This window comes from Pongo abelii, chromosome X (assembly GCF_028885655.2).
Source record: "Pongo abelii isolate AG06213 chromosome X, NHGRI_mPonAbe1-v2.0_pri, whole genome shotgun sequence".
Classification (NCBI taxonomy): Eukaryota; Metazoa; Chordata; class Mammalia; order Primates; family Hominidae; genus Pongo; species Pongo abelii.
Window position 1 is genome coordinate 84,280,959 of NC_072008.2, and position 13,655 is coordinate 84,294,613.

Consider the following 13,655-nt stretch of genomic DNA (forward strand, 5'->3'; position numbering starts at 1 on the left):
ATGGGCATGGTGGTTAATCAGGCTGGCCCCTCCTCAAATGCTGTGGAACCTCTGTTGTGTGGGCTTCTTGAATACAATACATAGAGATGCAATCTTCTCTTCATAATTTTCATTTAGTGACACACCTGGACACTCATTGGAATAATTTTGGACACACAATAGACATGAAAATCAATAGTAAATCACCCAAATATAGACCCTCTAAAGACTGTATGATGTTGCTTTGAAAATTTTAAATTTAATCTATTTAACATTTGCATGCATTAACCCACTTGTCATATTGGGTCAAATAATATGAAATACTTCTAAGAAGTGGTGATCAGTTATTTATATTTTTCTGCAAAATTTCAGCACATTAATTAAAAAGATAGAATTGATTTGGTTTCATATCTAAAAATTTGTTTTCAAAATAAAAAAATTAATTTCATATAATCCTTTCCTGAGTGAGGAATTATATTTAGATTGTAATAATTTATTTTAGAATGAAAATTAGGTTTGGTTTGCTCAGTCTCACTCGTAAGCATAATGACTTTATTTTCTTCATGGGAAATTCTGAGCCTTGGCCTTTTTCTATTCCCACATCTCCAGGGGTTCAGTCTAGTTTCTTTAGCAAAGGGAAAATAATAGCTTTCTAATATGATTTCGGATTTTGGACGTACATTTAGGAGTTCCCAGAGCCTTCTCACAGCTCTGCACATCAGTTTCAAAGCAGATCCAAAGTCTCACCATGAACTAAGGGTCAGCATCAGATTCAGACCATCCTTGATATGGATTTTTTTTTCCCTGTAGAGCTTATACTCTATTCTAAATCAAGTATATTTTTAGTAATAACTCTAGAAAAAGCAATAAAATATCTAAGCAGCTACTCAGAATCTAAGATTTAGCAGGTTTCTCGAGCTTATCTACTACTGGCTGTTTTATTTTTAGTGTTCTATCATCAAAAGTAATATATATTTTTAAAATTGTACACTTAACGATATACTGAGCATTGGGCAAGATGCCTTACATCATTTTGACAACAACTACATTTGTTTTCTCCATTTTACAGATTAAGAAACTAATGTTCAAGAAATTACATAACTTTCCCAGTGATATACAACTGTTTTTTTCAACACCACTTTATTGAGGTATGATTAGCGTACAAAAATATGTGTATATTTAATATATATAACTTGGCGAGCTTGGAGATAAATATATACCTGGGAAACCACCACCACAATCTATGCAATAAACATGTCTATTTTGGTTGAGTTTCAAACCCAGTTCTGTTGATTGTCAAAACTCTTTCTTTATGTTATGCTGTCTCTATACGATGAAGCTATAACTCACTATCTTGTCCGTTTCCACTTGAGAATCAAGAGAGTTGGTAATAGAAGAAGTCAAGATGTACCCATTTCAAAACAGGCTGTCCTTTTATTGGATTTAGGCTAGGTGAACAAGGAAAAGGAAGCAGGGAATAGGGAATAAAATGAATAAAATTGAGAATTGTAAAAAGCAAAAATTAAATGTTTTATTTAACTTCAACCATTCTTTATGATGTGTTTACTGTTTCTACAAGATATAACCCCTGCCCTCTTAGAGCTTATTTACTTGAGGAGGATAAGCTAGCACATATTAATTCTGATTATACAAAAGAGACTTAGGAAGAAGGTGTGTGACTTCATGGAACTTTTTGCCTTAAACAGAATCACCATTCATCTACACTTAAGCTGACACAATGTAAAAAGAAAATCATATTAGAATTTTTGCTTTATTCTACATAATCTAATTTATGGAATGCTAAGGTGTAAGAGCAAAGGTTCTGAACTCCAGATATGAGCCTCTGTTAGAGATCAGAGCACAATGTGTGGTTTTAGATGCAAGTTAATATCAACAAAAGGAAAGGGCTCAAAAAATTGTACACAGAGGCTCTCCTACACAGGTCTGCAGCAATACATTAATTTATGTGTTTACTTGTTTGCTGGCTTCCTAGTGAATTCTATATTGGCTATAAGGAATTTGAATTTGGGGGAAAACATGGGATCCTTCATATGCAAATCAAGTTTACACATCAACCATCAGAAAAGAGGATAGAGCTATTTTTATATTTGTGAGTAAGCTTTTTCCTTAGGATCAAGGACTTGGAGTTATAGAATGCCTGTTCTTGTTTCAGAGCATACTCTGTGGCTACATTACAGAGAGAATTAACTGGAATCTAATCGCATACTTAAGTTTAGGAGCTCAGTGTGGTAACCATCTGATCCAGTGAGTTATCGAATCTTGAGTTAAAAGAACAAAAACACAATAACAAAGTTTTAGGCTTGTCTGTCTCCTGATAATGCTAATTATTTCCCACCACATTCTTTTGCTCTCTACACACTTGCCTCCTCTGTCTGTGCTCCCTATCCAAGAGGAAATAGAGGAAGAACCTTGGGACATCAATTTCTAAACTCTCTTCTAAATTATGCTTTCAGCAGGCACCAATCACAAGTTTGAAGTCATGTTCCTTTGGGGCTGACTAGAGGTATAAACCTGAACAAGATACTAAGCTCCCTCATTTTTCAGTTTCTCTATCTGTGAAAATGGTATAATTGAGGACACTTCTCTCTTAAGGGTATGAATCACCATGCAGATACTGAACAGGTACTTTGTATTTCTTTTACCAGAGCTCCTCTGTACAATTTGCAAAATACCTTATGCTACTGGATTGAAATCACACTGGGAACATTGAGTTGTACTTGCCTTTCACCTGACAAATTTCCCTTTGCACATGTCAGCATTATGCCTGGTTAAGCTTGCAGATTGAAGTGCTTATGAGGAGCAAAATAGTTCTAAGGCTTGCAGCTGAATAAATGAGAAAGAGAGGCATAACTTTTATGGATCAGTGAATCGCTGTTTTCAGAAATGCTGTATTGGAATAGTCCAACCACTTTAAGGTCTGTTGTATATTTCTACTCTAAATATATGGCAGCTTTCTGCAAAGCTTAGCATTTGACCTGCCGAATTTAGCAATTAATTTTCCACATCTCTCTTTTTTTCTGCTGTGTCACTTCTGCTAGATTTTCCAGGGCAGGGGCTATGTCTCACTTCTTGTTATCTTCTGTGATATCTAGCATGATGATTTGATTTAAAGCAAGGTATTGTTCATCTCATCACTCCATTCTTTTGTCCTAGCTTGATACTTTAGCAAACTGGAGCAGCAGGAAATGGGCCAAAGAGTAAAAATAACATTTGTCTTATTTTAGTCACTTTCTTCCAGTCTTGAATGCCAGCAGAAATGAATGAACTCAATGTAAAGAGAATATCTGTGTTTCTGTATGGGGTAAAGTAGAGTTAGAGAGAGAGATGGGGAAAGGACAGGAATAGGTTGCGGTTTCTTCTGCATACAGTTAAGAATATTGGTTTCTATACCATTGTAGAAAAAAACAAAGGGACGCTTGTTTCTGGTGATTTGTACACTGGTATTTGATGTAAAAAATTGACAATCTTTAGCAACATAAAGCTTACATTTAGATAGTCTGACCATATGAAAGAGAGAGAAATAGCTACACACATAGTATAGAATGTGTAGTAGGGAGGAAGTGTGATGTGAGGAAATGAACAAGGGCCTTTTGAATTAAAACTTAGGTTCTAGTTCTGATTGTGCCATTAACTTGTTATATAACTCAGGATGAGTCTTACTTACTTTCTTTGGGCCTCAGTTACCTTGCTTGTAAAAAGCAGAGCATTCATAGAGATTAATACAAAATTAGCGAAGGTTTAATCAAGATTAATAAAGTCTAATTTTTATTTAAAATGCTGAATCAGTTCTTCCAAAAAATGAGAAAATATTATAAGCCTCATTAGTCATTATCTACATCACCATTGAACTTATCAATGGATACGACATGCTACCCAAGGTGCTCATTAAATATGCGCTGACTGAACTTGTTGAATCACTCCATACGTAGGCTGTTGAAAAGGCTCCAGTGTATGATAGGAGGAATTCAAGCTGACTATAACCTCTTCCCTACTCTCCTTTCATGCTACTGTGATCCTTTTCGTCTAGATCTGCAATGGTACCCAAGTTTTTATTTAAGAAAGGCTGCTAGGAAAATCCCTGCACACTCCCTGTGAATGTCCTGGATACCATTTTCTAGTTCTCTCTCATTAATGCATTAGCTTAAATCCACTTATCACATCGCAATAGTTTTAAGCATAAAAGTAGAAACACTGGCTATAGGGGATATTTTGATGGGGAGTAGTCCGTGAGAGGAACAAGTCTGTGCCAACTAGAAAAGTCTGCTTAGGACTATGGGTCTTGGATTGGATATGGAGCCCAGGCAGTTAAGGTTGTGGTGTGAGGATTCAGTCAGGCCTGAAGGGTAATGCACTGGGGAGAAAGAACACAAGGATTCTTTGTATCTTCCCCACTATTTATCAAGAATTGGGCCTATCTGTCTACTCAAACTTTCTACTAAACTTAGACTGTAAGAGCACAAAGTAACCTCAGGGATAATCTAGTAGCTCCCTCATTCCGCAGATGAAATACCGAGGTCAAGAGATAGAAGGGACATTCCCAAGGTCACACCACTAATTAGTGATAAGGCCAAGACTAAAAGGTAGGTGTCATATGTCTCTGATTAGTGCTCTTTTCCATACACCCCATTTCTCTCAGCCTAAATGACCTGTCTTGGGAGTTGAAAAAGCTTTCAAGTAAAGCAGAATAGTTTTAAAGTATATGACTATCCTGGAAAAAAAATAACGAAGTGACTCTAAAACAAAATCCATTCTTTGATATCTCACCTGACTCCTGTCCATAAAGTATAACAAATTAAATGATTAAAAATTAAATAGTGCCTAAGAATATTCACTATTTCAATAAAATCTGCTTCTAGCCAGCTACATTTGTCTAGTGTTTATGATTAATCTGTGACCCTGCTCAGTCCCTAAACTCTGTCCCTGCAGACTATTACTCTAGTTTGATCTCACATATCTGACACACTAAAGTGGTGCTGTTCTGGTTCTGTTTTCACAAACAACACACTACCGGCAAGGAATATAACTTTGTCACTTTGTAACTTACTGCCTAGGTTTTCTTTCCTAGTCCCCATGATAAGCTGCTTTGGATTCTTGGGCCTCTGGACCTGCCTTTTGGTTACTCATCTTCTACTTGGTCTGTTTCTCCCACTTTGTTACCCTCTCTCAAGGACAAAAAATAATTTAAAAATAACTTTACTGTGTGTTTAATCCTGATCACTATTTTTTCCTCATCAGGTCTTTTTAAAAGGATTTATTAAGGAGTTTTAATGTGTCTAGTACTCTATTTACTAGGTGCTAGAGGAAAGAAGAAAAGGATACGTAGTATTTATTGAGCACTTGTTGTGTGCCAAGCCCTGACTTACTGGTTTTTACTTATGATATCTCATGTAATCTTAACAATGTTCCCCAGGAGTAGGCATTATTTGATTCATTTTACATGAGGAAGAAACAGAAAGAGAGAGAGAGAGAAACAAAACAACTGGTTCAAGATTACTCAACTGAAGCTGGCATTAGAACGCAAGTCTCTTTCAAAGGATTCCTTCAAAAGTTATTATTCTAAATAAAAATCATCGTGTTAAAAGGATTAGGTTGAAGCAAATTTGCGTAGGTGGAAAATATTTCATTGGATGCCTTCCGTCTATCTTTCCTGCCTTATCCTTCCCTTTGCAGAATCCTTTGCTAACCCTTATGATCTGGCATCTCAGGTAATCCTACTATGTTACCCACCTAAGGCTGTCCCCCTCTATGTTCCTTTAATTCATTCTACCAAGTAAAATGTATTCTTTGTATTTCATTTCTTCCACTTTCTAAAGGAAAATCTAGCTTAGCTGATTGATTACAGTTAATAGGCTAATATGTAACCCCTTCTTGTAGTATTTTCACTTTACCAGTAGATTCCTGGACACATAGTTTCTTAAAGGATTGACTCTCTAATGGGACATTTCTGGCAAGGTGACAAGCTTGGGCAAGTGATCATTAGGTAAAGCAGAGAAGAGGAAGCTGGGGTATGGTTTTTGGTGTCCCTAAATCACCATACATAAGAAACTATCTACAAGCATTTTAAGGGTACATGTAAGGCAGCTTTGTGTAGAAATTAATTTGTCTCCTAGCATGAGCTGTGCTGACAACCACTGGCCAGCTGGATCTCCCTCCATATGTATTTAATAATCAATGAAACAGTTGTGGTCATGCCAACTATTCAGAAAAGATCACTAACTGAGAAAAAGACAGTTTTTACCTTTCAACTGTATTGTGAGTTTAACAGGAGGCTGTGGGATTTTTCTAACATAGTTCACCATAGTTAAGGGCTCCTTGTGACCAGGGAGTGACACATGAACCTTTCCACTGACATTCCTACCTTCTCTCACTCTTTCTGAAAGCTGCCATGTCAAAAAGAGATGTCAGATGCTAAAGAGATTCTCACTCACTCTACTTCGCTACCACTAATGACTAAGTGTAACTCTCTGTACTCTCCTTTTCCTGTGGTAATTGATTTTTGGGATCTCAGCATCCACTTGCTGAAATTTCCCAGCCCTCTCTGAGCATCTTCTCCATGCTGCACCTGACCATTGCTTTTCTATGTTTTTCAAGGCATGAATGAATTAATCGTGCCAGATTCTCCAACGCTTCCTCAAGAGACCCTATTGCTCTGATTAAGAAGTTCCATCAGCACCGAAGAAAACAGCAGGTACTCAAATACAGTCTTGACTTCTATTTCGGCATCTTTCCTAAAAATAATACTGTTTTACCCTGTGGGCCCTGTACAGACAATTAGAGCCTTTGCTAGTCACCTGTTGCACATTTGCTGGTCTACTTGATAGATTACCAAGCAATAGCCTGGTTCTAGCAATCAAGATATACAATCTTACAGAACACAAAGAGCTGTAGTTTCTGGAGTATTTGATAAAATGTGGCATTCTTTTCAATAGTGCTCTGCTGAGTCTTTTTTGCCTGAAACAAAGAAAAAAAATCAGTCATACTGATCCTGTCTTTATTTATTATCTTGACATTTTGTTTACTGTGAATATTTCCATTCATTTCAATTTAAAAAATACTGCATTGAAATACTATTTCTCTTCATTACTGAGTTGTTTTTCAACCCCTTAAATTTTGTGTCCAAGGAAAGTGCCTCACTCATCTAACACTAGTCCTGGCACTGATTTTTATGGGCTGTTTGACCTACTTTTTAGCTTCAAAAGGGGATTTGGGAAACTAGGGTACACAGCCTTTATTCCCATTTTGAAAGCAAGTCTATGCACAGATTAAATAAATGCTTTCAATGTTAAACTTTTATATAATATAATCTCACCCAGCACACACTGGCCACTCTACATGCATACAATGTTGTAATATGTGTGTATGTTGAGAAAGGTGATGCTGTTTATGGAAAAGAAAAATTACAGTAGCCGTAGGTGAATCACTTGAATGCTTGGCAAATTTCTATTTATTGATTGGTAAGTATCAGGTTAGGGGCAGATTTGGAAGATGCAGATTCAGAGCAGCAAGTGTTTATTCTGTTTGCTCTTTAGTTCTTTGTCTGGATGCCTGTTTTTAGAAGAAGTGTGTTGCCCAAGCACAAGCCTTGATATCTAATCATTGTAAAGGAACATGTCTAGTGCTTGAGCCTAGTTTGAAAAATCATGAACAAAATGACTGTACAATTCACCTAAACATGGGGAAAAAACACCTCAACCATTGTAGCATTATGTTATACTTCGGACCAGGAGGTCAGAGTTCTACCAGCTAATAAAACTCCTGTAGTGCACATATCCCCTTCATGTTTAACCCAAGTATTTAATATTAGTTTGATGCAAAAATAATTGTAGCTTTTGCAGTTAATATAGGGAAATGGCAAAAACCGCAACTACTTTTGCACCAAACTAATATATGGGTTTATTGGGTATCTGGAAGCCAAATTAAAGCCACCTCATTTGTTTTCTTTTCTTTTTTTTTTTTTTGTTATACCTTTTAGGCCACCCCATTCTTTCTTTCTAGTGAGACTTTCTCATAAAAGGGAAATGAACCTCTGTTCAAGACCACTAGAGCCCTTTCCCCTGATGTAATCAGGATGAGTACAGTTGAAAGCTCAATGAGACAGGGATAAAAAATTAGGCACCAGTCTGAAGCATATTTTTTGTAACATTCATATATTAGTGATTCATGTTAGGTAGGGTAGCCTACACAGACAATGGAATATTACTTTTTCTTTTCTTTTTTTTTTTTTTTTTTTTGAGATGGAGTCTCGCTCTGTCACCCGGCTGGAGTGCAGTGGCGCAATCTCGGCTTACTGCAACCTCCACCTCCCGGGTTCAAATGATTCTCCTGCCTCAGCCTCCTGAGTAGCTGGGACTACAGGCCTGTGCCACCAAGCCTGGCTAATTTTTGTATTTTTAGTAAAGATGGAGTTTCACCATGTTGGCCAGGATGGTCTCGATCTCTTGACCTCATGATCCACCCGCCTCAGCCTCCCCAAGTGCTGGGATTACAGGTGTGAGCCACCGCGCCCAGCTGACAGTGGCATATTTCTATTGTCAAAAGTTAATGAGTAAAAAAAAAAAAAAAAAACAGTTAAAAAGAATGAATAAGACCTACTAGTTGATAGCACAGCAGGGTGACTATGGTCAATAACTTAATTGTACATTATAAAGTAATGTAAAGACTGCAACTAGATTGTTTGTAACTCGAAGGATAAATGCTCAAAGGAATGGAAACTCCATTCTCCATGATGTGCTTATTTCATATTGCACGCCTGTATCAAAATATCTCATGTATCCCACAAATATGTATGCTTACTATGTACCCAGAAAAATTTTAAAAGATTAAACATAGAAAAAAGTAATAATCTATTGGCTAAAATGAAGTACTATATCTCTGTTGGAGGTATTAACAGATGAGATTGCTGGTTCATCTTTGCAATCCTGTTATGATACAAAATTCAAATTAATTGGGGGAAATTCAAGTGCATTTTCATTTATAAATAGACATGAAAATTCCTAATCAAGGTATGATGTCTAGTTACAGAGAGAGAGAGAGAGTAAAAGAGAGAGACCCAACCATTACTACTACCAAACAAAAAACAAAACAAACCAAAACAGCGAAACATTTATTCATAGATGTATAAAGATATTCATGAAAATTTATTAAATTATTTTTTCCTAGATACATTAGATAGCATTCAGCCTTTGGCCACAACGTTTGTGTATGCATAAAGTTATCTTCCACTACATAAAATGCTAAGAATTAGTTTATTTTATATATTTATATAGTACTTACTATAGAGCTTTATAAATATTAACTCATTAAATATTCATAGAGGTAGGTACTATTATCATCTCACTTAACAGAGGAGGCAACTGAGGCACAGAAATGTTTAAATAACCTGCCCAAAGCCTCACAGCTAAGAAGTGGCAGAGACAAGGTTTGAATCCAGTAAGACTGGCTCCGGAGTCCGTGTTCTTTTTGCCTACTATAAATCATGCCTTATTATTTATCAAAAATGTGGATATTATATAATATTATATACCCATACATATGAATAAATGTATATGAAATGGAGAACCAAGGCTATTTAAAACTCAGAAGTAAAGTGACAAATTATTAGAGCTAAAATTCCCTCTAAAAGTTATCTGGTTTAACATGCTTATTTTAGAGAAGAAATGGGGACCCAGAGAAATTAGGTGACTTTCTCAGGATCACACAGGCATTCAATTGCAGAGGTAGAACAAGAATTCAAGACTTTTCACTCTCAGTCTATGACTAATTTAAGTAAAGAGCACAACTTATATTTTCAAATAAATGTCATCATTTTGAAGGTGACCTCACAAGGCTGTATGCTTATCTTAACGATGCTGTATTTCACCAAATATTCTCATACTCTTTGAAATTGTCTTTGGAATAGGTTTGAGCTGATCAAGAAAAATGAGTCTTTAAACAATGTCATCATATCATGCTTTTGACCAAAAATGACATTTTTTTCTACTTGATCTCTAACTTCACTGTTCAGACTGGCTATGAATGGCTTTTGATTGTTTCCCAATAATTTACCCACCCTTAAAAATCAAAGATTTGTCACCCATAAAATTATTCTAAAGAACATGATGCATGTTCTGAGTGTAATTCTAAAAGAGAATTCCAAAAATTGAAATACACATATAGACCTTCAAAGTGACAAGTTAGGGGAGACAAACTCATTTGGATTCCTGCTTTTTAATAAATTTATTATTGAAATAAAATATTATCACTGTGGGGAATCCCATGTCCTAAAAGTTTCAACTCACTTATGAAGTATAGAAAGTACTAATTGTGTGTGGTGTGTGGGATGTGTTTCTTGGGTAACTTTTCTCAGATTTAGAGGTTACAAATGAAGATTACTACTCATTCTCTCAGGCAAAAGAGATTTCATGAAGATGTATACCTTGCTGTGGTATATGGAATGTGATGATAGCATACCGACAGAGGTTTTTGGAGTTAAATAATTCAGGTAAATAGAGCAAGAAAATAGGCAAAGCACAAGTTAAATCAGAATAATATTACGGAGAAGGTCAGATAAACTTAGTAGAAGTCTAAATAGAAGACAGTGAAGAGAGAAGGGAGGAATTAAAGAATACTTCGGAGTTGAAACATTGAGCTATTGGTGGTATCAGTGATGTTCCTAATGTTAGGAAGGGCAGGACAATAGGAGTGTCTCAGTTTTAGATAAATTTCCACTTAAGATTGCTAGCTATTTGTTTTAACCTTCCTTGATCCCATCTGGAAAAGCTCGTCTAAATGACAGATAAATAGATAGTTAAGTAGGTAAGTAGAGTAGAGGCCTATCACAGAAAAAATGATGAAAGTACGTAACCACTTGATGGTCATTTTAAAATAAAAATAACCAGAAATTGCATATTTGTAATTAAACTGTTACTGTTATAATTGCTGAAACTAACAATTGGCTTTCCAAATTGTCAGTTATGTTTCTAATCTCTTTGCACCTGACAAATACTCAGGTTGGTAGGTACACCGAAGGGGCATCTGAACTCAAGCTATTTGCCATGACTTAGAGGTAAACATCATTACCTTAACACTTGTTTAAATTTTACAAAGAAAACAGGCAAAAAATACATTGAACTTGATTTAAATCAATCTCAAGAATTGGCTAGTTGCTTAGTTTTCACTCTAATGAAATAAAATCATAAAAAAAATTGCAAATAACATTATTAACAATTCTTTTATTTATGGTCATAAGTTATGGTTTAGAAATACTTTGTCTGTTTAGATTTTCACACCATACATTTAAGGGAAGGAAGTTAGAAATAAATAAATAGCAAGCCAATGCTTAACTTACATATAAAGTCACCCTAGCTCAAATTAATTCCATAGGGCCACTGGTGTTCAGGAGTCTAGCCTTACTCTCTGAGTAAATAATGATGTAGGGGGTAAACAATTAGCCCATGGCACAAATAAAAGGGAGCAAACCAGCAGGTAAATTTAATTTTAAAATATTACTTTTTCTCAACTGTAGGTTTTGGAGGCCAGTGTCTGTTCAACATATTTTTGGGTACTTGCCAAGTCCTTTAGCTATGGTGGGCAGAGACTTGTCATTTCCTGCCATATGAAGGCAGCAGGCTATGATAGGGAAAATAAAAATAGCACTACATTGCCACAAAGAAGTGTGGTCTACTCCATTTTGGTGCATGTGTGTGGAGAGGAGGTGATGCTTTTTCTTCAACTGACTTGCTTTCGTTTTTACTTTCTTTGATTGTAATCCCATGTGGCTGCATAAATGTATTTCCACAAGAGTTGAGATTTTTAAATGAGGCAATGACTGTGTTTTGAGTTGTGTACTCTGCCTTAGCTCATGGATTGCAGATAAAGATGGTAATTTTCTAGTTGGATGATTTTTTTAAAGGTTAAATGAACATGAAGGTAGAGGGGTCATTGTTGCTGCAAAGAGGGTGGTTTATTTTGCTTGTTATTAAAGTTATTTCAGTTGGCTTCACAAACACTTAAGTGAACACATTGTGATTATCTGGGGGAAACCATGCAGGAAATCCTAATCAGTTCAATGGGCAGTGTTCAAAGCACTTATTTTTATCCATTGGCAGGTGACCAGTAAGGAAGAGCAAATTTCCCGGCAGATAGGCTTGAGGGGAGAGGAGAGACAAGCGTGTAAAGAAAAAAAATCTGAATGCAATTATCAGTTTAAAAAAAGTTTTTAAAAAAGTGTCTTTGAAATTTTCAAATATAAATGTTTTTCAGTGGCCAATATCAATAAGTAAAACAATAGCCAAAAATTACTAAATATGCCTTTAGATTTTATAAGTTGAATGGCCTTTAAATGCTCTGTTGCAAAGATGATACAGAAATGGACAATTTAAAATAATGGTTCTGTAAACATACAAGGACAGATGTAGTATCTGTTTAGCAGGTGTTTCTTAAAGATCTACTAATGGACATTTAGTAAAGGTCTATTCTACTTGTTGCGAGGAATGCATAAATTAATAGGACAGTGTCCCTACTCTCAAAGAGATTAGAATCTAGTGGTTGTGTAGACAACTATCTATACCATCAAAGAGGTTGAACCATATCAGGCTATGGCACAGGTACATGCAACATGCTATGGGAATTTAAAGGAAGAAGTGCCAATTCCAATGTAAATGATTCAAGGAAGATTTATGGGAAGAAATTAGATAATCAAAATTCTCCTGTTAGGAATTTTCCCACCCATCAAGGTGAGAAAGTGTTGCTGGGAAGCTGGAAAATAAGGATGTTCAAGTTAAAGGCAGACAGAGACATCGAGGTACATGCTGTGTGCTAGAACAGTTTGGCATGGTGGAAGCCTAGGGCATTAGAAAGGGTGCAATAATAAATCAGGCTAGAAGGCAGAACAAGGCTTAGAATGTTAGGTTTTTTAGGCCGTTGCAGTGTGGACACTTGAAAGATTTTACACAACTTAATAAGATAATTCAACCTGTATCTGATAAAGGCAACTGCAGAAATATGTCAGTCTAAAATAAGAAAGTCTTGCTATTTAACATATTAAAAAGGAAGCAGGGTGATTGTTCATGTCAAAATTTTATAAAAAGAGAAAATATGAAATTTTTTTTGCCTTCTGAAATACTGCTGAGTGTTACTGATATTATGCTGAAAAGGTACAGAAAGTTTACTTTTGCCAGCAGGATATTTACTAGTTTATTCATTTTAGGTAGGAGACAATACTGTGTCCTTTGAGTTAACCCAGAATGAAAGTCCATAGTCTTTCTGCAAGAACATCTGGAAAGATTGGGAAGAAGGGATTTTTCTCAGTTTCCTAGATGATTTGTAACTCAAACTGTAGACTACAAGAAAATAAAGGATAATATATTTCTGTTTTAAAGGCAAAAAACAAAAGCAGACATTGACCTGCTAGTCCTCCTTCATTAGATCCCAATATCAAATCGTACTACTTTTTATCCTATGAAATAAGGAGTCACCAAAAATGAGCCAAATATTGCAAATAATGTAAATTACTGAAAATTTATTTAGTAACAAAATATTATGCAGTGAACACAAATATGTAACATTCCATTCAAATATTGTCCATGCATTAAGCTCTAGGGCCTCACATGATCTCAGGCAAGACTTGGGATGAAGTCTACTATCCTTTAGGACACTTTATACATCTCGTACAGGAG

The 13,655-nt window shown here is 35.8% G+C and overlaps 1 protein-coding gene across 1 annotated transcript in view; it reads left to right on the plus strand.

The window, feature by feature from the left end:
• Positions 1 to 13,655, plus strand: part of GPR174 (G protein-coupled receptor 174) — a 30,593-nt gene that overhangs the window by 5,527 nt on the left and 11,411 nt on the right. Inside the window, exon 2 of the mRNA XM_054544769.1 lies at positions 6,592 to 6,688. The gene's annotated coding sequence lies outside the window, so the exon portion shown is untranslated. The remainder of the gene's footprint in view (positions 1 to 6,591; positions 6,689 to 13,655) is intronic.